The sequence below is a fragment of the Hypanus sabinus genome, chromosome 7 (genome assembly GCF_030144855.1).
Source record: "Hypanus sabinus isolate sHypSab1 chromosome 7, sHypSab1.hap1, whole genome shotgun sequence".
Taxonomy (NCBI): domain Eukaryota; kingdom Metazoa; phylum Chordata; class Chondrichthyes; order Myliobatiformes; family Dasyatidae; genus Hypanus; species Hypanus sabinus.
The window spans coordinates 132,810,887-132,837,553 of NC_082712.1; the positions used below are offsets into that span (position 1 = coordinate 132,810,887).

General features: G+C 39.9%; 1 protein-coding gene and 1 non-coding gene across 3 annotated transcripts in view; one reads left to right on the plus strand and one right to left on the minus strand.

Moving 5' to 3' along the window:
• The window catches only part of LOC132397220 (synaptotagmin-7-like), a 518,616-nt gene that overhangs the window by 262,323 nt on the left and 229,626 nt on the right, over positions 1-26,667 (minus strand). The window lies entirely within an intron of this gene.
• LOC132397595 (U6atac minor spliceosomal RNA) lies at positions 22,472-22,594 on the plus strand. The gene has a single exon (XR_009513408.1). It is a non-coding gene; the product is annotated as a U6atac minor spliceosomal RNA (small nuclear RNA).

A 26,667-nucleotide genomic window follows, 5' to 3' on the forward strand; every position in this document is an offset into this window, starting at 1 on the left:
GGTTAAAAGAAGGTACATAATCACATAAAAGGTAGTAGTTCTATAAAGGTTGGTGGAACATTAGTTGTATCAGAGGGTTGGAGAACTGCCAATGAAACAACATAGCTCAATTTACTCAATTACTTTGAAGCAAATCAAGCAGGTGTTACACAACAGTGTGCTGCATGAAAACTAATTTACGCAATTAATATACAAAAGAAATTAAACTAATGGCAAATGAAGAGACCTCTTCTTTGGATACCTAGAATGGATTGATGTATTATGAACTTCTCAATAGTATTATATGATGGGTTTACTTCTGAGTGAGTAACACAGTTCATTAATTAAAGCTAAGTGTCCTGCTACACTCACACTATAGAAGTACACAGCTCATTGCATCTTAGCTAATAAAAGAAATGCCCCTTCATTTTGGAGGTGGAGGTAGGTGTGTGCGTGAATAAAATATCTACAATAAACAAAGTAATATACTTTGTTTAGCTTATGCTTGAACCTTCTGGGCTAACTTGCAGATGTACCATAGTAGAGGAGTGGTACAGCTAGATCTTCTGCCTTGCAGCTCCAAAAATTTGGGTTCAAGTCTAGTCAGATCTCCGTGGTGCATACTTGGTGCAAACATGACAGACCAAAGCGCCTACTTTAATGATGTATCTCTCTGTTGCTCCATGACATATTCTGATCTAAAGCACTTGCAGCTAAAACACTTGCACTTCTTTAGGGATTGGCTGCATGGTTCAGTGAAGCCCCACTGGATCAGCTCCAGAGCTGGCTATATTGTATTAGTTATAGGGAAAAACTGAGAAACATTTATGTACACAGGCCTAAATTAGTTTCATCTCAATTGAAGAAATAGTAATAATGCTTGGGGGGAATGCATGCAGTCACAGAGAGAATGTGCAATCTCCACAAAGACAGGCCCCAATACTGTGTCTGAAACTGAATCATTGAGCTGCGGGACTGCAATGCAACACACTGTGTTACCATGCCACCCTGCATATGTCACCTCTCCTGTGTCAAAACTGCCAGATACCATTACACCCTAAGCAGGAGAAGGTCTGCAGATGCTGAAAATCCAAAGCAACTCACACAAAAAGCTGGAGGAACTCAGCAGCTCAGGCAGCATCTATGGAAATGAATAAACAGTTGACATTTGGGCTGAGACCCTTCTTCAGGATTGGAAAAGAAGGGAGAGGGTGCCAGCATTAAAAGGTAGTGGGAGGGGATGGGCAGGTGAGAAGAGGCCAGAGTGTGGCATAGAAGAAGAGGGAAGGAGGAGTGAAGCATCTTTTTTACCATAAGGAGAAATCGATATTCATGCCATCCGGTTGGAGGCTACCCAGATGGAATACAAAGTGTTGCTCCTCCACCCTGAGAGTGGCCTCATCTTGGCACAAGAGGAAGCCATGGACCGACATGTCAGAATGGTAATGGGAATGGAAACTGAAATGATTGGCCACCAGGAAGTTCCGTTTTTGTGGATGTAGCGGAGGTGCTTGACGAAGTGGTCCCCCAATTTACGACAGGTCTCACCAATGTACAGTCGACCTCATTGGGAGCACCGGATATATTAAACCACCATTATACTTTGTACTTGTTTAACCTTCTCTTTATGAAAAGTCATGTCATTAAGCAGTATCATACAGACAATCCCAATTAGCAATATCTTTCGCATTTTATTCACCAGGATTTGAAGGACGGCCTTCAAGCAGAGCATTGTCAATCTAGTGAAACATCTCGTGCACCATAGAACCTATAAACTTGCAATGAACTCTGAACTTTCGTGGCATCGCTTGCTTTGGAACCCTGCAGGAAAACTCGAAAGTTCTTAAAACTACTGCATAGAGTTGTTATGTTTTGTAAAGAAACTACAGAGTTCAGAACTGGAAATTACGTTTATAGTCTCTGATATTTTTTTCCGTAGATTATTCCTCTCTTGAGGGTGCAAGTTGTGCTACATACAGCAGCTCTCTTGTAGTCCACTTAATTGACTGTTCTTGTTCTGTGAAGAAGCATAATGAATTGATGGAATTTGAGAGTAAATTCAATTTAATCACAAGAGAGAAACAGAAACTGCCAATAATTAGAGCAACTGATTTGTCACAGCATGTTATCTTACAAGTGGAATTATCTGAACCTGTAAAATGACTCAACTCAGTTTTATTACAGGGAAGTATGTAAGATCATACTGAACGTGTAAGAATGACATCACAGCAACCTGCAACCAATTTCATAAGACAAACTGGATGACCTGTGGGTCTTTCCCTGACTATAACTTGCTATGTGCAGCTTTTAGCTGGAACACAGCAGAAAACCGCACATTTTGAGAGGTACCTGGGAGAAAGTATAATTCTCTCTGTATTTCTCCGTGACACGCCAGGAACAAAAATGAAGACCTGCTTAAAAGTGAATATAAGGAATCCTGGAAGATGAAGGCATCAGCCTAAGAGTGCTCCTGCATTTATTTGCTTACTATTTCTCAATGTTCCACAGTCACTTCACTAATAGCATGGTGATGATTAGTTTGTATTGAGTGTAATAGTGAATGTAGATCAGGAAACAACTCTACCGAAACACTAAAAAAGTCAGCCTGCAGTTCTCACCTGTGATATCCCTGAATTCCACAACTGCTTTAAGTACTCTTGAAAGTACTTACCCTTAGGCAAATATTATAGATCTAACTGCTTTCACTGAATTTTACTATATGCTCATTCGTGAGATCAAGTCATCACTGTTAAAACCAGTATTTACTATCCATCCCTAGCTCCTCTTCAAAAGATTGAACAGTAGAGCGGACTCCTTCGGCAGAATGGCCTAATTCTGTTTCAAAGTCTTAAGTTCTGAATGTTGGCACTGATCTGTCACCTTTGACTGCCGGACTCCTTTTGGTGAAAGTACACAATGTTGTTTGGTGTGATGTTCCAGGACTTTGATTCAGTGATGGTAAAAAGAGCAGTACAGAGACCACCTGAACAGAAAGCTTTAGAAACAACCATAAATCAGTATAGAAGTTAATCTTCATTATCAAATGCCCAGGAAAGAATCAAAGCAACACAGTTTCAGTCATACAAAATTCAGTAACATTGTGTACTCCGACTTGTATTTTGTAGCATACGAAAAGCTTTGCTGAGAAGCCAGCTCAGAGACCAAACCTAAGGGGACTTGGGAATGTGTGAGGAAGAGAGTGCTGACAAACATGGACTCAGCAGCTCTCTGAAAGATTGGGTGTTCTGGGAGAGTCTAACTGCCAGTGCACTTTGGAATAACGTGATTTAATTTCCTGCGCTACAGGGAAGGACAATATTTTGCCTGTGAATGCCATGGCAACCACAATCAAGACACATGGGATGTTTAGATTGGAAATACTGGATGAATTTCTGGAGTGCTGCAATAAGACATTCACATTCTCACTTCAAAAATAAGCAATTTTCAGACACACAGCTTTGCAAACACCAGTCCTAAGGGTCTGAATTTCTAGGCTAAGCAGAAATGACAAGTTCAGGCATTTTAAGTTCTGTTAGCTGTTAGTGAAATACAGCATAAACATTTAAGTATCTTTGAGGTGCAAGTTTTGAGTTTTTAATTATAAACAGAGCAATATTTAACTATTTTAATTGTAGAAGTAAGATTAGTGAATGTATACTGTGCTAAGCAATTGTGATGGGAATGATCAATTTCACCACGAAGTAGATGAACAATTCCTCTTCCAGATGTCTGATTATACAGCTAACATCTTACCTTCATCACTGGAAGATAATCAATTCCCTTCTTGTAGGTCAATCCATCCAGCTCTTACTTAAGGAGTCACTTGCCTTCCTGTCCTGATGGCTTCAGTCCAGGACTCTCCGGACTGACCAGGTGCAGCCACTTATGTCAGAGGTACGGTAAGTGGGTTCGGCTGAAGCAGTGTGGGTTCAACTACCCTCTTGCCAGCATGCTATTAGCTAATGTCCAGGCCATTGAGAACAATGGCCCAGGCTATGAATGAGAATGACCTACCAAAAAGAACTAAGAGACTATGACAGTACTTTAAAACTGTGAGCTTAGGAGGATGATGGTGCCTAATGGCAACTTCTTTGTCTTTGGAAACAGCTTCATTTCTATCTTCGATAACTCCTTTTTTCCCTTTCAAGGTTCTTTTGAAGACCCTGACCTGGGGTTACATGCTGACTTCAGTTCTTTGTGGAAATGAGACCCACTCTTGGGGCCTCATGACCAGCCACTTTTCGATATGCAGCCTGGAAGACGAGTGCACCTTCAGGGTGCCGGATTTTCGTGGCTCTGGAGAGGGGTGGATTTGAGGCCGGTGCTGCCACCTGATGTGTCATGGGAGAAGGAAGATCATAAGCAGTGAGCTGGCTGCTGGCCGTATGACCAGAGACCTGAGTTCTTTGGGCACAGAGCTCAGAAAAAGTGACGCAACAGAGTTTTAACACCATAAGTCAGCGATTTGATTTGATATGTCTCTCCTCTCGCTCTGAAACAGGGACTCCTCTTTTTCCCTTATTAGTGAGAGAGAGAGAACCTGTGGTTTGTTGAATTACCGGGTGAACGATAGTCTTTGGTTTTCTGCAAGTCTCTGTCTTTATAGATGCTTTGCTGCACACTTGAGCAATTGGTTGGGGGAGGGGGGGGAGCCGATGCTTTTTTGCTGGTGGGGGAGGGGTGAGACCATCACTTTGCTGCTGCTTATGCATGGGGGGAAGTTGAGGGGGGCTTTGGGGTTCTAACGTTGAACTGTCATCCATTTTGTCACTATTTTTGTGGATGTTTGTGAAGAAAAAAGAATTTCAGGATGTATACTGTATACATTTCTCTGATATTAGATGTATCTATTGAACTGAATGAGTTCCTAGTAGTTATCCACAGAAGAATTTGGTGTACACTCTGTTGCATTCTTTTGATTAGCTGTACACAAACAAAATCAGCGCAGACACCTAGTGTAGATAATGGACTAACTTCATACAAACTTTCGATGATTACATCTTCCAAATCTCCAATTTCAATATAACACCCAAGATGATTGTCAATACCCTCAAATTCCCTGTAGTTCCTAACTTCTTGAAGTAGTGAGATCTTTTCATTTTCATTTCATCATGGCCATTTCTAGCATCTCCAAGCCTGAATGCTTGAAACTGCCCTGGGCAAAACAGTTCTGAATAGTCTTAATGCTATTTCTCACCAATTATCGGTGACAAAAATCACTGCTTTTGAACACACACATGCAACTGATGCTATTTAAAAACTTTCCACTCGAAGCACGATGTAGAGACTAACAGCCAAGCAAGTGCATGCGTCTGTCGCTAATTAGAAACTGTTTGGCAACAGAAACCTGCCCTAAGTAAGCAGCATAGTGTCCCAAATAAACAAAGAGAATTCTGGCTATTTTCTTCATTAATTTTTTGTTCTTCTTCAAGAGTTGTCCCAAATAAATTGATAACCAATAGCCCAATTAATCAGAATCCACTGTACTTTATAATTAACTGTGAATCGAATAACCAATCAACACACACAAAATGCTTGGGAATCTCAGCAAGTCTAATAGCATGTGTAGAGGCAAGTAAACAGTTGAAGTTTAATGCCAAGACCATTCATCAGAACTCATGAAATCCTGCTGAAGGGTCTTGCCACGAAACATCTCTTTCAGAACAGAGATGAAGAAGAATTTCTTTAGTCAGAGGGTGGTGAATCTGTGGAATTCATGGCCACAGATGTCTGTGGAGGCCAAATTATTGGGTATAATTAAAGTGAAAGTCGATAGCTTCTTCATTAATCAGGGCATCAAAGGTTATGAGGAGAAGGCAGGGGAATGGAGTTGAGACAGATAATAAATCAGCCATGCTGGAATGGCGGAGCAGACTTGATGGACTGAATGACCTAATTCTGCTATTCTGTTGGATGGTCTTTTGTTCTCATGGACTTGCCGAATTCCTCCACTATTTTGTATGTGTTGCTCAAGATTTCCAGCATCCACAGAATGTCTTATGTTTATGGTTAAACAATCATTTTTTTTACTGCAAGGGATTTTGATACTCAAGAAACCTTACTGCTCTGCTGAGTTTGCACATTTTCTCAATGACCATGTAGGTTTCCTTAGGATGTTCTTTATATCTCCCACATGTCAAAAACAGGCTGATACTTTAATTGGTTGCTGTAAGTTAGGCCTAAGCCTAGGATAGTAGAAACATGGGTCAAAGGGGAGTTGATGGCAAATGTGAGAGAGAATAATTTGCAGGAATATGGGGACATTTAGAGGTGGGGAATAAATGGAGTTGCTCACCTTTGTATCGCCATTGATCACAAAGACTGAATAACCTCCTTTTGGCCATTGTAAGACTACATTATGTATTTCATTTAGCAAATCCTGAGGTCATGTAAAATATTGTATAAATGTAGTTTGTCCTTACAGTTTCAATCTATATTTAGAGTGTTCATGATGTGAGACATGGCTCAACTCAGAAGTGCATGTATTATTAAATCAGCTAATCAGCTGAGTCCATTTCTTTGTCCTGCATTTGGCCATGATTATATTCTAGATCTTTGCATTGTAATCTAACTGTGGAACAGCCATCAAATCTAAGCAGGGTTAGCTAATGGATTAAAAACTCCTGATGGATGGTGTGATCTGCCGAATGATTACCCTTTACAAGCTTTTGTTGAAATTATTCTTTAGCTGTTATAACAGTGAACAATATGAGTATTGTTTCCTCTGTGATGAATCACATTCCCTTGATCTATGGACTTAGCTTCAATTTAGAACTCACTGTTAATGCCTCAGTAAAATCAAGACAAGGTTGGATATCCTTTTGACAAATGAAGTAACGTGGGGATATGAAAAGTTATTGTAAATGGTACAATCATAATAGTCACAATCCCTTCACTCCATTCCTCTGTCTCTACTGCACCTGTTCTCAGGATGAGGCTTTCCACTCTGGAAAATCTGAGATGTCCATCTTTTTCAAAGAATGTGCTTTCCCTTCCACCACCATCAATGCTGGCCTCAGCCTCATCTCCTTCATGTTCATCTGCACTTAATCCATCCACTCTCTGCTATAGCAGGAGTAGGGCTTATCTTGTCCTTATCAACCATTCCATGAGTCTCTGTATCTAACATATTGTTCTATGTAAGTTTTGCCATCTACATAGGACCATCTAAGCTCCACTTTCCACAGGAATCACTCTCTATATGACTCCCTTATCCACTCATCTCTCCCTACTGATATCCTTCCTGGAACTTATCCCTGCAAGTGTGACAAATGTAACACCCACTCCAAAACTTCCTCCCTGCCCACCATTCAGGGCCACAAGTAGTTCTTCCAAATGAGGTAACCCTTCACCTGTGAATTTCTCACTCTCTGCATACCACCTTGGCAGAACAGAGGAGCATTTTTAGTGATAGACAAAGACAACTATGTTGCTCCAAAGAGTGCTATATGAGGTCATTCTTGCACTCAACCATTGGGCTCTATAATGAGTCAACTTATAGCCAGGGAAGTGGTGACTCCCAACTGTTAGATTGATTAAGGTAACTTATTTTTTAATCTTTCTTACTTCTCTTCTAATATTTGTATATTTCTATATCTGTGCATTTGTAATGATGCTGTGATGCTGTAATTTCCTTTGGGATCAATAAAGTATCTGTCTATTTATCGATCTGTTGAGAGTCATCTAAAGTATCTGGTGGTCCTTCGCAAGCTCCTTTATATTGGTGAGACCCAACATAGACTGGGGGACTGCTTCCTCCAGCACCTTCACTCTGTCTGCCACAAAAGGCATGATTTTCCTGTGACCATCCATTTCAATGTGACTTCTAATTCCCATTCTGTCATTTCGATCCATTGCTTCCTCTACTTACATGTGAGACCACATTTAGGTTGGAGAAGCAATGTTGGAGAAGAAATTTGATGCAGGTAGCCTGCAGTCTGATGACATGAACATTGATTTCTCTGACTTCCAGTAATTTCTCACCCTCTCCCCCTTCTCTCTTTTTCCATTCCCCATTCTGGTTCCTCTTTTTTTCCAGAATGCACCGTCCTCCCCTATCAGGTTCTTACTTCTTAGCCCTTTACATCTTTCATCTATTAGCTCCCAGTACCTTACTTCATCTGCTCTTCCCCACCTACTCATCTTCTCCCTCACCTGGTTTCACATATCACTTGCCTTTACCCCACCTTCTTATTCTGGCTTCTTCCCTTCCCCCTTCCTTTCCAGTCCCGATGAAGGGTTTTGACACAAAACATCAACTTCATATTCCCCTCCACAGATGCTGCCTGACCAGCTGAGACCCTCCAGCATTTTGTGCTTGTTAATCAATCACAATAGTCTCCACCATTCTGTTGTATTATGTTCCCATGTGTAGATTCATAACCTGTCAGCACATGAGGCCACCAGGGTACACTGCCATTAATTATGTATGTCAGGAGCAGTATTTGCAGATCAAAGCTGAGGACGACATTAGCCAGGATTTAAATTTCTATTGATCATCCAAGGAATCCTGCATGTGAAGAACATAATGTACAGATGGGGTTAAACAGTAATTAGGTGGATTCTTCTTCAATCCTCCTTAAAATTGTTGCTGATGCTCCCCATTCTGATCCAAGTGGTGAGTTATACTTGTTACTTGAGAATCAGTGAAGCTTGTGAAACCAAATAATGAAAACACTGCTAACTCCAGAGAGGTAAAGATATATTTTCAGCATGGTGAATTCAATGTTTGTCAATTGCCTCAGATAAAGGAAAAGATAAAATAGATCAATAACAGGATGTTGCTATAATTATTTTGTTGAAAAGAAAAGGTGTGAGGCACAATTTAGCCAATTTGATCCCAATAAGAAAAGTAACATTCTTGAGTAATTCAGTGCTCCAGAGAACACTTTGGATAGCTGCCAGGAGCACTCATACCGACACATCTGCACACAACAATGAAGAGTAAAGAAAGCTCCATTTGCTGGTCTGCTGTCTGGAATTTACAAAAAAAAAACAAGCATTAGTACCCAGGGAGTGAATTGATCTTCGCCAGTGTGTGGGCATGTGTGAATTTCAGAACTTTTTTAAAGATTAACAAATGGCAAATTCAATGAGATGGATTAAGATTTGTTATAGTTAGAATTTTTAGTGTCTTTGAATCAATGATGTTTGAGTTTCTGAACACAATTATTTATACAGGTAGTCTACAAATTAGGTTGACTGTATCATGAAAGATCATAAAATGGTTCCATGAGACAAAGGGTCACGTGTGTGTATGTGTGTATACACACACACAAAAAAACACACACCATTCAGCCCATCAAGTCTGTTGTGTCATTTGATCATGGTTGATATCATAATAACATATTTCTATCTAAATCCAATAGTATTTCAGTGTTTCTGTTGTCAGAATTAATAATTCATTTCTAACAATGTTAATACAATTAACCTTTGAGTGAAACTATCCTTCATAAAGGTCGTGAGATCCAAAGAATTATGTCAATTACTTCCAGGGCCTCCAAGACAGCAATACTTGAAAATCATATGCAACAAGAGATCCTGCAGATGCTGGAAGTCTTATGCAACACATACACACACACTCTCTCTCTCTCTCACACACACACACACACAATGCTGGAGGAACTGTACAAATCAGGAAGCATCTATGGAAGGGAATTAGATAGTTGATGTTTTGCACTGAGAACTTTCATCAGGAGTCCTCCAGCATCTTGTGTGTGTGGCTCAAATGATTCCAATAGTTTAACTTTGTCAGGAAACTAGATTGTTATAGGCTGACTAATCTCACTTCTGCACAGTAGTTAGTTTATCTTTTGTACCTGTAGCAATCATTAAAATCACCATACTGCCTAATCTTCTGTGCAATTGCAGTTGGTGTATAATCCTGAGGTATAAAAGAGCCATGCTTCAGAAGGAAACTGCTATACTAAGGTGTAACATTAAAATATTCTTGTGAAGGGATTAGAAGCATTTTAGGGTGAAAATAATTTCACAATTTATAGTGAATCAGACGTTCACTGAATATACAGTATGTGAAAATGTGCCTTATATTTAACATCAGCTAAACAAACATCCAACTCAGACTGTACAGATCAAAACCTGAAATACTGTATAACTCAGGAACAGGGTCTCAGTAAAGGAAGATACCAGTAATATAATTTACTGTCACCTTTACAACAAGAGCACAACTTATGTATCTCCAGATAAATAGTGTTTGAAGATAGAGATAAGAAATTGACTGCAATGCTCAAGGTCTATTGGGCTACTGCAATATCTATCCTACAATCAGCATCAGACACATGGATTCCATATCCTATGGCATTGTAGACATTGCTACATATCCAGTATCAGCAGTTTTCCCATGCCAACAACCTAACATTGAGATTCAGATAAGATTCAGTGACTCAGAATGGTCACTTAGAAAACATACCCATCACTAATCTTCTGAAACAAGGATCCATACTCCAAATTCTGTCCTGGCAAAAGATTATCAGGAGGAGAAAGGAAACAATTCAAGAATGTTCTTAAGGATTCCTTTAAAAAGTGTAACATCTACTAGTACTTCAGAACATTTAGTACTGAGGCAGAAGTAAGTCACGCTCAACCTCTAAAGAACTGTCTGAGAAGATTTACGTTGGTTACTTTTAAAATATTCTCCACAAATCAGTCTGCCACTTGTGTTCTGCTGATCTTCACAGTTAATTTAATAAGGCATTGTACCTTCTCTTGTCATTATGAGCGACAGCTGAAGAATCCAGAACACAGATATACACAATAATGTTACTTTTCTCTTCTTCCAAATGATGGGCTGCCCTCTTAGTATGTGGAATACAGCATTCACAAGCATTTTGTAACACACAGTCATGACAGCAACAGCACAAGAGAAGATGGAAGAACCAAGCGTTGCACTTCAGGGATCTAATGCTGAAGCTTTATAAGGCATTGGTTAGATGGTATATGGAAATGGAATATTGTGAGCAGTTTTGGGCCCTATATCTAAGAAAGGATATGCCAGCATTGGAGAGGGTCACAATAATGATCCTGGAAATGAAAAGACTAACATATGAGAAGTATTTGATGCCTTTGGACATGTATTTGCTAGAGTTTAGAAGAATGGGGGGGGGGGATCTCATTGAAACCTCCCAAATATTGAAAGGCATAGATGGAGTGGACATGGAGATGATGTTTTCAATAGTGGGGGAGTCTAGGACCAGAAGTCCTTAGAATAGGATGTTCCTTTAGAATAGAGATGAGCAGGAAATTCTTTAGCCAGAGGATAGTGATTCTGTGGAATTCATTGCCACAGATGGCTGTGGAGGTAAAATTATTGGGTATATTTAAAGCAGATGTTGACAGGTTCTTGATTTGTAGGTGCATCAAAGGTTAAGGGGAGAAGGCAACAGAATGCAGTTAGAGCGACAATAAATCAGCTTAAGATATAGGAGCAGAAGTAGGCCATTCAGCCCATTGAGTCTGGTCTGCATCTCAATCATTGACTGATCCAATTATTCCAGTCATCCCCACTTCCCTGCCTTCTCCCCATACCCTTTGATGCCCTGGCTAATCAAGAACCTATCTATCTCTGTCTTAAATGCACCCAATAACTTGGCCTTCACAGTCGCTCATTGCAACAAATTCCACAGATTTATGACTCTCTGACTAAAGTAATTTCTGTGTATCTCTGTTCTAAATGGACATCTTTCAGTCCTGAAGTAGTACCCTCTTGTCCTAAACACCACTACCATGGGAAATAACTTTGCCATATCTAATCAGTTCAGGCCTTTTAACATTCAGAATGTTTCTATGAGATCCTCCCTCATTCTCCTGAGCTCCAGAGAATACAGCCCAAGAGCTGCCAAATGTTTCTCATGTGGTATCGCTTTCATTCCTGGAATCATTCTTGTGAATCTTCTCTGAACCCTCTCCAATGTCAGTATATCCTTTGTAAAATGAGCCCAAAACTGCACACAATACTCCAAGTGTGGTCTAGCAAGTCCCTTATAGAGCCTCAACATCATGTCCCTGCTCTTGTATTCTAGACCTCTAGAAATGAATGCCAACATTGCATTCGCCTTCTTCACCACTGACTCAGTCTGGAGGTTAACCTTTAGGGTATCCAGCACAAGGACTCCCAAGTCCCTTTGCATCTCTGCATTTTGAATTTTCTCCCCATCTAAATAATAGTCTGTCCGTTTATTTCTTCCACCAAAGTGCATGACCATTCACTTTCCAACATTGTATTTTATTTGCCACTTCTTTGCCCGTTCCCCTGAAATATCCAAGTCACTCTGCAGGCTCTCCATTTCCTGAACAGCACCTGCTCCTCCACCTATCTTTGTAGCATTGGCAAATTTAGCCACATATCCATTAATCCCATAGTCCAAATCATTAATATTTGATTGAGTCAGCTTGATTGAATCATGAAGCAGACTTGATGGGGCAAATCTGCTCCTATGTCTTTTGGTTGTACATTGTTATTCACCAAGTATTATGAGACCAAGAAAAATGATGTGTCAAGAAATAGCCATTAAGATAAGCAGCCTTTATATGCAAATGTATTCCTTCTGATGACTGAACACCACAGCACAGAAACAAGCTCTTTGGCCCATCCAGTCCATGCTAAACTGTTAATCTACTTAATCCTATTGATCTGCACCTTGGCCACAGCCCTCCATACCTCTCCCATCCATGTACATATCCAAACTTCTCTTAAATGTTCTAGTTAAACCTGCATCCACCACTTCCATTGTCACCTTGTTCCACACTCACTTCACCCTCTGAATGATGAAGTTTCACCTCAGGTTTTCCCTTAATATTCATCTTTTACACTTAAGATGTGACCTGCAGTTCTAGAGTCACCCAAACTCAGTGAAAAAGCCTGCTTGCATTTACTCTGTCTATACCCCCCATAATTTTGTATACCTCATTCAAATTTTCCCTTGTTCTCCTATCTTCCAAGGAATAAAGTACTAATTTATTCATCATTTCCCTGTAACTGAGGTCCTTAAGTCCTGGCAATATCTTTGTAAATTTTCTCTGAACTCTTTTAGTCTTGTTGATATCTTACCTGTAGGTAGGTGACCAAAACCGCACACAATACTCCATATTAGGCCTCACCATCGTTTTATAGAACTTCAACATAACAGCCCATCTTCTGCACTCAGTACTCTGATTTATGAAGGCCAATGTGCCAAAAGCTCTCTTTATGACTCTATCTACTTTTAACTCCACTTCCACGGAATTATAGATCTGTATTCCCAGAAATGTTTTTTTCTGCCACACTCCTCAGTGCTCTACCACTCACTGAGTAAGACCTACCCTGGTTGGTCCTCCCAAACCGTAACACCTTATGCTTATCTGCATTAAATTTGATCTGCCATTTTCCAGCCCATTTTTCCAGCTGGTCCAGATCCTGCTGCAAGCTTTGATAATCTTCCTCACTGTCTGCTACACCCCCAATCATGGTGTCATCCAGAAATTTGCTGATCTAGTTAACCACATTACCAGGCAAATCATTAAAATAGATGACAAACAACAATGGACCCAGCACCAATCCCTACAGCACAGAAAGAGTTATAGGCCTACGGTCATTGAGGCAACCATCTGTACTGCTCTCTAGCTTCTCCTGTTAAACTAATGTTGATTCAATTTTACTGCTGCATTCTTAATGCCAAGCGACTTAACCTACTGAACCAGCCTGTAATGTGAGACTTTGTTAAAGGACTTGCTAAAGTCCATGTGGACAACATATATATAGTCTTTTATGTGTCCTGTGCTTAGTCTGTTTTTGTGTGATTACCGATTATGTAATCTGCAATTGGTTCATCAAAATCCGATTAGATGACAAGTGTTGTCTGGGCCGTGTTAGTTGACTGTTACGTAAGATTAACATCATCCTCATTGATTGACACATGTAATCAGGTGTGAATTGGCTCTTGGCTGTGGACTGAGGATTTGACACTGAAGTGGGATGTAAACTGGGTTCATTTGGACGTGCTTGTTGATAAAATTCTGTGTGGAGAACAAAGCCTGTAAGAATTCTTGGGCTTGTGGTTGACAGGCTTGGCCTAGGATAGTATATATCCTATCCCTTAGTATACCTTCCAGTATTTTACCTACTATTGATGTCAGACTCACCAGCCTATAATTTCTGAACTCATTCTTGGACCCATCCTTGTACAATGGAAAAATATGAGATGTCAATTCTCCAGCATCTCACCCTTTGCCAAGAAATTTTAAATGACCTCAACCAGGGCCTCTGCAACTTCTGCACTAATCTCTTACAAGGTTTGAGGGAGCCTGTGTCAGGCTCTGTGTACTTATCCAACTTAATTTGCCTTCAGATATCAAGCAGCTCCTTTTCTGTAATCTGGATATAGTCTATGAACTCACTACTATTTTGCCCTAGTTCTTTAGACTCTATGTCCATCTCTTGAGTTAATAAAGATGCAAGATATCTGTTTAAGATTCCCTCCATCTTTTTCAGCTCCATGTATAGATGACCATGCTGATATGGAACTAGACCGATTTTATCTCTTGCTATTATTTTGCTTTTGATATATCTGTAGAGGTCGATTCACTTTCACCTTGTCTGCCAGAGCAACCTCATGCCTTCTTTTAGCCCTCCTGTTTTTCCTCTTTAGTGTTCTTTTACATTCCTTATATTCCTCAAGTGCCTTATTTATTCCTCACTGCCTGTACCTGCTATGTGCTGCCTCCTCCTTCTTAACCAGAGCCTCAAAATCCCTCAAAAACCAATGTTGCCTAAACCTATTTGCCTTGCACTTTACTAAAAGGAATATTCATACTTAATTCTTTCAATATTTCACTTTTGACACTTCCCACTTACCAAACATTCATTCCTTTTCCAGAAAACAAGCTATCCCAATCCACACTTCAAAACTACCCACAATCTAATCTAGAATCTCATCCCAAGGGCCAATCCTTTCCTTCTCCATAATTATCTCAAAACCACTGAAATTATGATCACAAGATACAAAGTATTCCTTTACACAAACTTCTGTCAACTGCTCTGTCTCCAGTATCGCACTCTCTCTAGTTGGGACCTCAATATAATGATTAAGGAAATTGTCCTGTACACATTTGACAAACACTATTCCATCCAGTCCTTCACAATAAGGGACTCTCAGTCAGTATGTGGAAAGTTCAAATCAGCTATTATAGCAACCGTACTTTTCTTGCAACTGTCTGCTATCTCTCTACAAATTTGTTCCTCTAAATACTGGTGATTATTGGGAGGTCTATAATACAATCCCATTAACGTGGTCAACCCTTTCTTCTTCCTTAGTTCCACCAAGATAGCCTGATTAGATGAGCTCTCCAGTCTGTCACTGCCATGACATCTTTCCTGACCAGTAATGCCACCCCTCCCCCTTTAATACCTCTCCCTCTAACATGTCTAAAACAATAGTATCCTAGAACACCGAGATCCTCTTGCAGCCAAATCTCACTAATGGCTACAATGTCATAATTCGACATGGTGATCCATGTTCTAAGCTCATCTGGACTTTCATCTTAATAAGCAGTTGCAAACCCAGTAATTGCACAACTGCATAATCAAATGCACAAGTTAAGCTATGACATGCAATGGGGGATGTGGGGAGAATGAGTGTAAGTAATTCAACTTTGAATTCCTGCAGCTTTCTCTAGCATCCTGGGGGAGTTGGTTATTATCACAAATGGTAACAACCTCTGAGTCAAAGCTGAAGAGTCCACAGGTGTTCCAAAGCATTGTGGGATTTAATAATTTCATAAACAGCAATGGTTCAAGGAAGACTCCCTTCACAGTTGACAGCTTGATATAGGCTATACTGCCTGATTTGCTCACAATGCTTGCATTCCAGCAAAACATTTTCCAATGTTGTCACACTTCAACAGATTTCATTGGCAGGACCTCCTGTTAAAAAGCAAGCAGTTCCATGGTACTTCAAGGATGAATTCTTCGTGGGTCCAGCAACTGGGTGCACATTTTTGCACTTGCCCAGCACTTGTTCTTTGGATATGAATAATTTCCGTGTATCTATTTCTTTTCATTTGTCCATCTTGTTAATCAGCATTACATAATTACCAGCAAAATGACAACCTGTTCCCATCCTTCTCCAATATCCCTGCCCTAGAAAGACATTCCAGCTGAATTCTATGGATTTGGATCCAATGCAGACATTGCTGCTCTGAAACAGGATCAAATGACACCTGTCCTCGTCCCAACCATTATCTTGGAAGAAAATTGGAGGGTTTACTGTCTTATGTGATACATTTTTCCAATGCCACTGCCATTATAAAATATGTTAAACAGCACAAGTAGGGTGAAAATTAGAAATGTCAATATGTTGCACAAATGATTCAACCAAAATCATTATATTCTGATTTTCAGCTAAGATAAATAATCAAGTAGAGTTGACACATTGCCAAAATCGGACAAACACAATATCAACTATGGGACACTGGAATGCCCTTGTTTTTCAAATATATGACTCATTTGCAGCAAAAGATATTAAAGATTTCTTTTTTTATCTTTTACAGAGGTACCAAGAGGATCTTGATAACATCTTTTATACTTCCTGGCTTCTTAAGTTTGATTTTTCAATGTCACACAATTGATAATCAGATAATGCCATATAATACCATGCCAGTATATTTTAGTAGCAAGAAACAATTTCCAAAATACAGATTATTTGCAAATCAATTGCTTGTGCTGAGAATTCAATCCATTCAATAGTTTCCATTCACTTTTTTTTTCAAAGGACATCAACCAGTGTTAGAATGTTGTTTTAACTCTATTATGTAACTAATATTGCCTTAATAATAATCTTTGGTGACCAGTTGCAAAGTTTCCAAGAGAATTATTACAAGTTATTCACTCTTAGCATTGGCCTTTTACATACACGTGCATGTTTTTAGGCCAAGTCTGCTGGATAACATTGAGAAGTAGGAACTTTGGCTCACTTTATCTCCTTCCTTTTATTAGATACAGTGACAATCCCTCCATCTGTTCTGGTTGGTGTGAATTAACATGGAAGGTGTCAGAAAATCAAACTGGAATATCCTGGCCATAAATACCATTCTCTTACACTTAATGTTCCTGTCTCTTCACCTATGATGATAACAGCATATGACTTTTCACTACACAGCAAGGTGCGCATGGACATCTGATGAAATATCAGTTGTTTATTATGTATAGCACTGCTGAGAATTTCTCTAATTACTTATAAGTATGTTTGTTAGGTGAGAATTGATTTTTAATACCTGTGTGGATTATGGCCTATAAATAAAGCTAATTTTATATTAGGAAGTTTGGCATGCATATTAAAATGTAACTGCAACTGCAATTGACTGCTTCAATGCTGAAATTCAGGGCTTGTTCTAAATTAAGGCAACCATATTTCATCATTCTTTTGCACTATAAAAAGATCCCATTTCTGCCTCAAAAATTTCACTAGCATCTGTTCCTTAATTAAAATTTTATACTTGTCATCTATGTTCAGTAATTTTCCTGTGTTATTTATGAACTTAGAGCTACAAAGCAAAGAAATTAAAATGAGACACCAGTCTCCTGTGACAGCAAAATAAAGACTTCTGAATCTTAATGCAACGGGGGAACAAAGGCATTGAGTATTAAGTTAATTTTTTAATTCTACACATCAGTTTGGCCAACTCCTTTGAAGGCATGATGGGCCAAATTGCTGCTCAGTGCCATGCATAGCAGATGGCTTCTATCTGCATGGATCTCACTTTGGATAGCATATTGGAGCACCTCCAAGTAGCATCAGCAGCCTAAGTTAGTGAGAGAAAAAAACCCAGTGTTCCTACTTTCAATAGTTGATCCAGTAAACTACCAGATGGTGGGTGGCGGAGTGCATGCATACTTTAAGTGAGGGCAACAAACATTCCAGTAGATTATCCAGACTCAAAGGAAAGCACACTGATTCTCATCACTTGGTAAGATGCTCAAAAGCCTCAAACAGAGTTTCACGAGAATTTTCTCACATCCGAAATGTAGACTTCATCAGCTTGCAATGCTGGTCTCACATAGCATCACCATATCAACTGAGTGCTTCAATGAGTGATGCCACAGCAATGACTTCTCACTCAATTTCAGCAAAAAAGGGAAGGAGGGTGAATATGCTTCAGTACTGGCGTTGGAGAGAGTTAGCAGCTTTAAATTTTGGGTGTTAACATATTAGATGACCTCTTCTGGGTTCAGCATATAGATGCAATCACAAGAAAAGCAGGTTTTACTTTCTTAGGAGGTCAAGGCCATGCATGTACTGTTGAAAGTATCCTGACTGGTTGCATCATGGTCTGGTGTGGCAGTTTGAATGGATGGAGTCTAAGAAGCTACAGAATCTGCCCAATTCATTATGGGCACATCCCTCTACAATACTGTAAGAATCTATAAGAGATGTTGCCTTAAGAAGGCACTAGCTATTATCAAAGGTCAGTGCCAGTGATTAGTGGCATTCCTCAGGGGTCAGTATTGGGACTGCTACTTTTCACACTGTTTGTCAATGATTTAGATAATGGAATTGATGGCTTTGTGGCAAAGTTTGCAGATGATTTGTGGAGGAGTAGGTAGCACTGAGGAAGCAATGTGATTGCAGAAGGACTTAAACAAATTGCAAGAATGGGCAAAAAAATGGCAGGTGGAATACAACTTCGTGAAATGCATGATAATGCATTTTGGTAAAAGGAACAAAAGTGTAGACTATTATCTAAATGGGGAGAAAATTCAAACATCAGAGTTGCACAGTGTTTTAGGAGTCCTTGTGCAAGACTCCAGCAAGTTAATTTACAGGTTGAGTTTGTAGTAAAGAAGACAGATGCAATGTTGGCATTCATTTCAAGGGGACTAGACTATAAAAACAAGGAGATAATGCTGAGGCATTATAAGGCACTAGTCAGGCTGCACTTGGAGTATTGTCAACAATTTTGGGCTCATATTTCATAAATGATGTGTTGTCATTGGAGAGAGTCCAGAGGAGGTTCATGAGGATGATTCTGGGAATGAAGGGGTTAACATGAGGAGCATTTGTCAGCTTTGGGCCTATACTCAGTGGAGTTTAGAAGAATACTGGGGGATCTCATTGAAACCTACTGAATGTTGAAAGGACGAGAAAAGGTGGATGTGCAGAGGATGTTTCCTATGGTAGGGGTGTTCAGAACTAGAGGGCTTAAGCTCAAAATTGAGGGGCCACCCATTAGAACAGAGGTAACAAGTAATTTTTTTTTAGCCAGAGTATAGTGACCCTGTGGAATGCTCTGCCACAGACTGCTGTGCAGGCCAGGTTCGTGGGTATATTTAAGGCAGAAATTGATTGGTTCTTGATTAGTCAGGGCATCAAAGGTTATGGCGAGAAGGTAAGTGTGTGGGGTTGAGTGGGATCTGGGATCAGCTGTGACAGAAGTACAGAGCAGACTCGATGGGCTGAATGGACTAATTCTGCTCCTATGTCTTAAGGTATTATGGTCTGCTACTATGAATGGAGAAAGTAATCATGGAGGTGGAGGATAGACCTCCTTCCCAGATAATGTCACCAAAACCATTGTTAGCTACTGCAAATATACAGCAGTGCGATCAGCTCAAGGATGAAAGTAACATGTATATTTCCTGGAAACATGGCATTGATCTTGAGAAAGCTCGTTCAGAAAGACAGGAAGATCTTAGCTATGAAGGAAGACTGGGTTGTTTTCTTTGACACAGAAGAAACTGAGGGGAGACTTAATTAAAAAGTATAAAGTTATGAAGGAGTTAGAGAAAATAGATAAATAGTACCCAGTTCCATTAGCTGAGGACAGAAAACAGGGGCACAGATTTAAAGTAATTAAAGGTTAGATTGCAGTTTTACACTGGCAAGAGGCACGATAATGTGCAAATGTGTCGCAGTCAAACAGCCTTGAATTCTCCTATGCTCCAGTGAAAAATGTCCCAATCTGCTCGACCTCTCAATGACTCAGTCCCTTGAATTGTGGCAACATCCTTGTAAACCTCCTCTGCACTATTTCCAGCTTAACTGCATCTTTCCCATAGCAAGCAAGTAAAACTGACACAGTATTCTAAATGTGGCCTCATGAATATCTTGTACAACTAGATTGAAGCATCCCAAGTTCAGAGAGTGATAGCTGTGTGGAATGAGCTTCCTGTAGAAGTAGTAGAGGCCAGTTCAGTTGTGTCATTTAAGGTAAAATTGGATAGGTATATGGACAGGAAAGGAGTGGAGGATTATGGGCTGAGTGCGGGTAGGTGGGACTAGGTGAGATTAAGAGTTCGGCACGGACTAGGAGGGCCGAGATGGCCTGTTTCCATGCTGTGATTGTTATATGGTTATATGGTTATAAGTTCCATAATCTTTGCCCTGACTGAAGGCCAGCATGACAAAAGTCTTCTTCACCACATTAGCTACATATGATGTCCCTTTCAAGGTAGCATGAACGTGTGCTCCTTGGTCACACTCTTCCACAACAGTGCCCCAGACCCTGCACGTCCTTCTGTAGTAGAAATTTTCAATGATTTCAATGACATATGCTTTGAATAACATGATAAATAATGCTGTATTTTGAATCTTAATTCTGAGATTCACAACCACCTGCACTTTGAAGAAATGGAAAGTTTACCTGATCAGCAGAGGGTCCAGGTTATTAACAGGAGCCCTTAAGGCGGACAATGACACAACTGGTCAATCCCACTAGCTGGGACATTAAAGCAATACACACGAAATGCTGGAGGAACTGAGCAGGTCAGGCAGCATCTATGAAATGGAATAAACAGCTGACGTTTCAGGCTGAGATGCTTCATCAGTCCTGATGAAGGGTCTCGGCCCTAAAAATTGACTGGTTATTCCTTTCCATATATGCTGTCTGAGCTGTTGAGTTCTTCCAGAATATTGCTTGGGTTGCTCTGGATCTCCAACATCTTGTGTACCTGGGACACCACTTGCTCTTTGCTGAAATCAAAGCAAAATGAAACCATTTTCTTTGTGAATACAATCAACATGACCTAAGACTGCTGTAAGCAGCAAATAGTGAAATGTAAAAACCCAGTCTTTTTCCTTGTAATTGGTTGCTTCAAAGTCTTGTGCTTCATTGTGGACAGTATGTACAGTGGATGTGGACAATGTAACTGATTTATAATAGAATTTCCTTCTACTTTCCCTTACATCCTGTTCTGTTTATATTTAGGCTGCTTGTCTTTATATGTTTCTCCTCCCTCCCTACACTCACTATTTACCAGTTTTGCCACTTAATCTTGCCACTATGACAGAGTTTCTAGTCTGATTCACTGGAGCCTACTGAATTGGAACCAGTTCTTCCTCTCCCAGAACTGTTCCGTAGGCCATTAAAAGAAAGGAACCCCTCATGCCTACAACAGCAGTTTGCCATCTGTTAATTCCAGCTCTCTTTGCTTTTCTGCCAATGAACATGTGTATTGGACAATAATTCAGAGCACATTAATTTTTTTCAGCTTTTAATTTAGAGCTAAAATTCTTACAAAAGTAAATCTTCCCTGTTCTTACTGATGCCGTTTGTTCCAATGTGGGACCACAATGACTGGACTGATCTCCTATCAGCCCAAGTTCTTTTCCAGCCGTCATAAATTATTCTGTTCCTTGGCACTGGGTAGACGATGCACCTTATAGGATTCTCATTCTTGGCTTCAGAGTTTACCTACCCCACCTTATCATCACCAAATTTCCATTCTGTTCTTACTCCCAAATGCAACAGCCTTCTGAGCTGCAGAGGCCATATGCCCAAGTGTGTTCTTATAGCAACAAGTACTGTGCACACATCAAACTGGCTCAATGTCTGTGGAACCTTCTTCTCAGACTTTTGGTTCTCTCAAAACCACATCATCCCATTCCTGAATCTGTGCTTTCCACCAGGATATTACCATATTCTGTATAGAAGTAAATCCTTGTAACTTGTATCTATTTATATCCTTGTATTTTCACTTCTTTTTGCAAAAGGACAGTTGTAGTTTCCCCCATTTGCCAGATCTTTGCCCACTTACAAAATGTATTTACATCTTTATGTAGCCTTGTTATGTCATCTTCATAAATGATCATCATCATCAGAAAAGTTTGGAACTGTACTTTCAGTCACTTCATTCAAGGTGATTAGAGAAATTGCAAAAAAATGTACCCAGTATTGATCCCAATGGCACAGCGCTCATTACATCTTACCAAGTAGAAAAAGACCTGTTAATGTGTACACTGTTTCCTATTAGTGATCCAATCTTATATTCATGTTAATACATTGCATTCCACAACTTGAATTTTTATTTCCTGCAATATATTATGACGTGGTACCTTATTTTACATAATTTTTGACCAGCCATTGTGTGAGTGAGCCAGTGGAGGCTTTGGCAAGGTAGCAGAGGGTTAAACACTTCCTTTAATATATTATTATTAATTTTATATAACTAAAGATACTAAACTACATCATTTTAATTAAAAAAAGGAATGTGAGATCATGTGATGTGTTGTACAAAGGAGAGAAGTTTAGTACTCCCCTTGATAAGGATGGGACGGGCCTTAATGGCCTTACAACACAGAAATGGTTAAGGCATTGCTATCTACTTACTGGCATCTCACCATGTTCTGGGGCGGCATTGTAGTGTAGTGGCTAGCACAATGCTTCACTGTACCGGTGACCCAGGTTCAATAACCGCTGCTGCCTGTAAGCAGTTTGTATGTTGTCCTTGTAACCACGTGGGTTTCCTCTGGGTGGGCTAGCTCCCCCCCCCCCCCCCACCGCAGTCCAAAGATGTGCCGGTTGGTAGGTTAATTGGTCACTGTACATTGTCCTGTGATTAAGCTAGGATTAAACTGGGAGGGTTGCTGGGTGGTGTGGCTTGAGGGGTCAGAAGGGTCTATTCTGTGCTGTGTATCAATAAATACCTGAATGAATGTGTTATAGCTGTGTGATATGGGAGCTAGTGGACCCCAATGTGGTTCAAGGTGATCGCTTCTGCAGTAAGTGTTGGCTGTTTGTGGAAGTCAGGCTCAAAGTTAATGACACTGTGATGCATCAGGGAGGGGCAGAATGACCTGGACACTATACCACAGGAGACAGTCATACCCATTAGATTAACTATTTCAAAATTGGTCTGTGGCCAGGGACAAGAGGCTTTGACTGTGAGAGAGGCGGGTAGGGGGATTGATGATGGAGGAGCCGCAGATCTTGAGCTTGGCCAGCAGGTCTGAGATTGTTGCTCCCTGTGCGGTTGAGAATGGGGGGTAAGGGAGGATGAGCAACCAAACCTGACACCGTTCAGGGAGCCATTCAAAAGGTGGGAGAGAAGAGAAACGTAGTTGTAATTGGGTTAGTATAGCCAGGACAATTGTCTGTCTCAAGAATCATGAGTCCTGAAGTCTGTGTTGTCTGTCTGGATATGGAACATCTCATCTGACCTGCAGAGGGATTTAGAGAGGGAGGGGAAAGATCTAGTGGTCCATGCGTGTGCCGATGACATAGGAAGAATAAGGAAAGAGATCCCGCCAAGGGGTTATGAACAGCTAAAATCTAAATTAAAATGCAGAATTGAAAAAAATAACCTCTGGGCTGTTACCTGAACCACACACAAATTGGCAGAGGATTAGTAAGATCAGAGAGCTAAATGCATGACTTGAAGATTGGTATGAGCAAAGTGAGTTTGAATGCATGCAACATTGGGAAAGGAGGGGGCTGTTCAGATGCAGTAGGCTCCACCTGAGTCATACTAGTGAATAGCAGAATTAGGGCCGTGGACAGGGTGTTACACTAAATACTAGTCAGCAGTCTGGAAAAGCATGGATAACATAAAAAGGAAGGTGAGTTACGTAAGTCTCCAGAATAATGAATAAAATCAAAAAGTTCAGAAAGGGCTTAAGAATTTAACTTCTGGTAACCTGGAGACAAAACTGAAAAAGGTGATGAATGCAGGACTGAAGGTGTTAAATTTGAATGCACGTAGTACATAAATTAAGGCAGAGGATCTTGTAGCACAGTTAGAAATTGGCAGGTATGACATTATGAGCATCACTGAGTCACGGGTGAAAGAAGATCACAGCTGGGAGCTTAAATCTCAGGATACACATTGTATTAAAATGACAGACAGGTGGGCATAGCGGGTGGGGTGGCTCCGTTGATAAAAACTGGCATAAAATCCTTAGAATGAAGTAACATCGGATCAGAAGGAATATGTAGAATGCCTCAGAGATGGCTTTCTAAGAGCAGCTTATGGTTCAGCCCACTGGCAAAAGGTAATACTGATTGAGTGTTGTGCAATGAATCAGATTTGGTCATGGAGTTAAGATAAAGGAGTCTTTCGGAAGCAGTGATCATAATATGGTTGAATTCACCCTGCAGTTTGAGAAAAGAAGCTAAAATCAGATGCACTGGTATCACAGTGAAGTAAAGGGAACTACAGAAGCATGAAAGAGAAGCTGGCTAAATTTGATTGGAAGGGAACACTAGCAAGGATGATAGCAGAGCAGCAATGGCTGAAGTTTCTGGGAGTAATTGAAAAGGTGCAGAAGAAGAAGCATTCTAAAGTTGGATGAGGCATCTGTGATGGCATCAAAACAAAAGAGACAGAATGCAAGATTACAAAAGCTAATGAGAAGCTGGAGGACTGGGAAGCTTTTGAAAACCAACAGAAGGCATCTTATAAAGCAATAATGAGAGAAAAGATGAGATATGAAGATAAACTGGCCAACAATATTAAAAGAGATACCAAATGTTTCTGTTTCAGATATATAATGAGTGAGGAGAGGCAAGAGTAGATATTGGATGGATGGAAATGTCACTGGAGAGGTAGTAATGGGGAGCAGAGATCCCAATACTTATCAATGGAGAAATTAATTTACATCCCGTTCTTTTGACTATATGTGAACAAAATCAGCACAGACACCTAGTGCCGATAATGGAATGCTTTCATACAATGTTGTCGATGACCACATCCTTGAAAACTTCATTTTTATTGTAACATTCAAGATGATTGTAAATATGTTCAAATTCTTTGTAGTTCCTAACTTGTTTAGGTAGTGAAATTACTTCATTTTCACTCTAGGCCATTTCTGGGGTCTCCAAGCTTGAATTCTTGAAACCACGATGAGCAAAACAGTTCTGCGTTGTCTTACTGCTTATTTCTCACCAACTATCAGTGACAAAAATGACTGCTTTTTGAAGACAAACTGAGGCTACCTTTTAACTATTTGCTTGAGGCACAATTTAGTGTCTAATGGCCACGCAGGTGTAAGCGACTGATGCTGCTTTGAAAGTGGTCAGCAACAGTTTCCTGCCTCAAAGAAGTGGCATTGTGTCCTAATTAAATGAAGGGAATCCTGGCTATTTTCTTGATTTGTTTTTGTACCTTAAGAGCTGCCCCAAATAAGCGGCTGCCCTGATAAACTGATGGCCCAATTAACTGGATCCACTGTTTACGTACATTACCCCTTATCCTCAGAAGATAGGATTCCTTCAAAGAACTCCAAATAAATTAAATAGATAATCTATCCACAAATTCGTCCATTGCCCTGTTATAGCAAGTCCAACAGACACTCCTGGTCTATGACTGTGAACGTGGAGGAATGACCTGCAGATGTTTTCGCTCAGTCCAATCTCCCCATCAATGAATTCCCATATTCTGCAGCCTAGGGAGACTACCAAACTCTTACTTGTCTTAGTCAACCCTTATTTTACCTAATTAAAGTCTTTAAGTATAATTACAAATAGTTATTGAATAAGTAACTTAATCAGTTTTGCTATGACTGTTATAGCTTCCAGGTCGTAGTTTAAATTACTGTTCTGCATTAAATACTTAAAAGCGATTACGACTCTCTGTCTGTAATGACATTCTGGGAAGATTTTTTTTGTATAGTTTATCGAAAGCTGAAGCTCCCTTGCTTCATCAACTCATGGAGCTCCTCTTATCATTTTTAAGTTCCCAGGCTAAAATCAATTTTTGCACATTAGCATCCTAAAATGGGCGCTAACAGATGCTGTTTTAAAGCTGAAAGTTCTTCCACCTAGATCAAGAGTAAGAAGCTAATCTGATTTTGGATTTTTTTCTTTTGGCTGAAAATTAAGTTCATGTTCAGGTCCAAAGTCCTGTCACTCTACCTAATAATGCTTCGGGGTTACCTTCACCATAAACACTGCAAATATTTAAAAAAATCTCCTCACCATGTCCTTGAGAGCATTTAGGGATGGGTAATAAATACAGGCCTTGCCAGCAATGTTTATTCCTATGAACAATTTTTTTTAAAGTATCTGATATCGTCAATGCTACATCCTGGCATTCACTCTTTCCTGTTTAGAGTCCAATGCATTTTTCAGCTTCATTGCCTCTCTTCTCATATTCATTTGAGATGTTTTGATTTATGAAACTTCTAGTTTTTAATCTCTCTCTTTCTCACCACTTTGTAAAACCTTTGCATACCTGGCTATTCAATTTCATTTTCTACATTTCTTTTGTCTCAAGATATTTTGTTACCTGTGTAGACACACACAATGTTCTCTTTCATTTGCTGATATGAACCAGGTAGCAAAGTGTGAAATATAAATACATGTTTAAGATTTGTAAATGATAAGGCAGTTAAATAGTGTTTTGTAATTGCTTCAATGTACCAGTAAATATTCCATTATCTGGCACTGACTGCACTCAGTATTTACTTTTTCTTTCTGATTAGT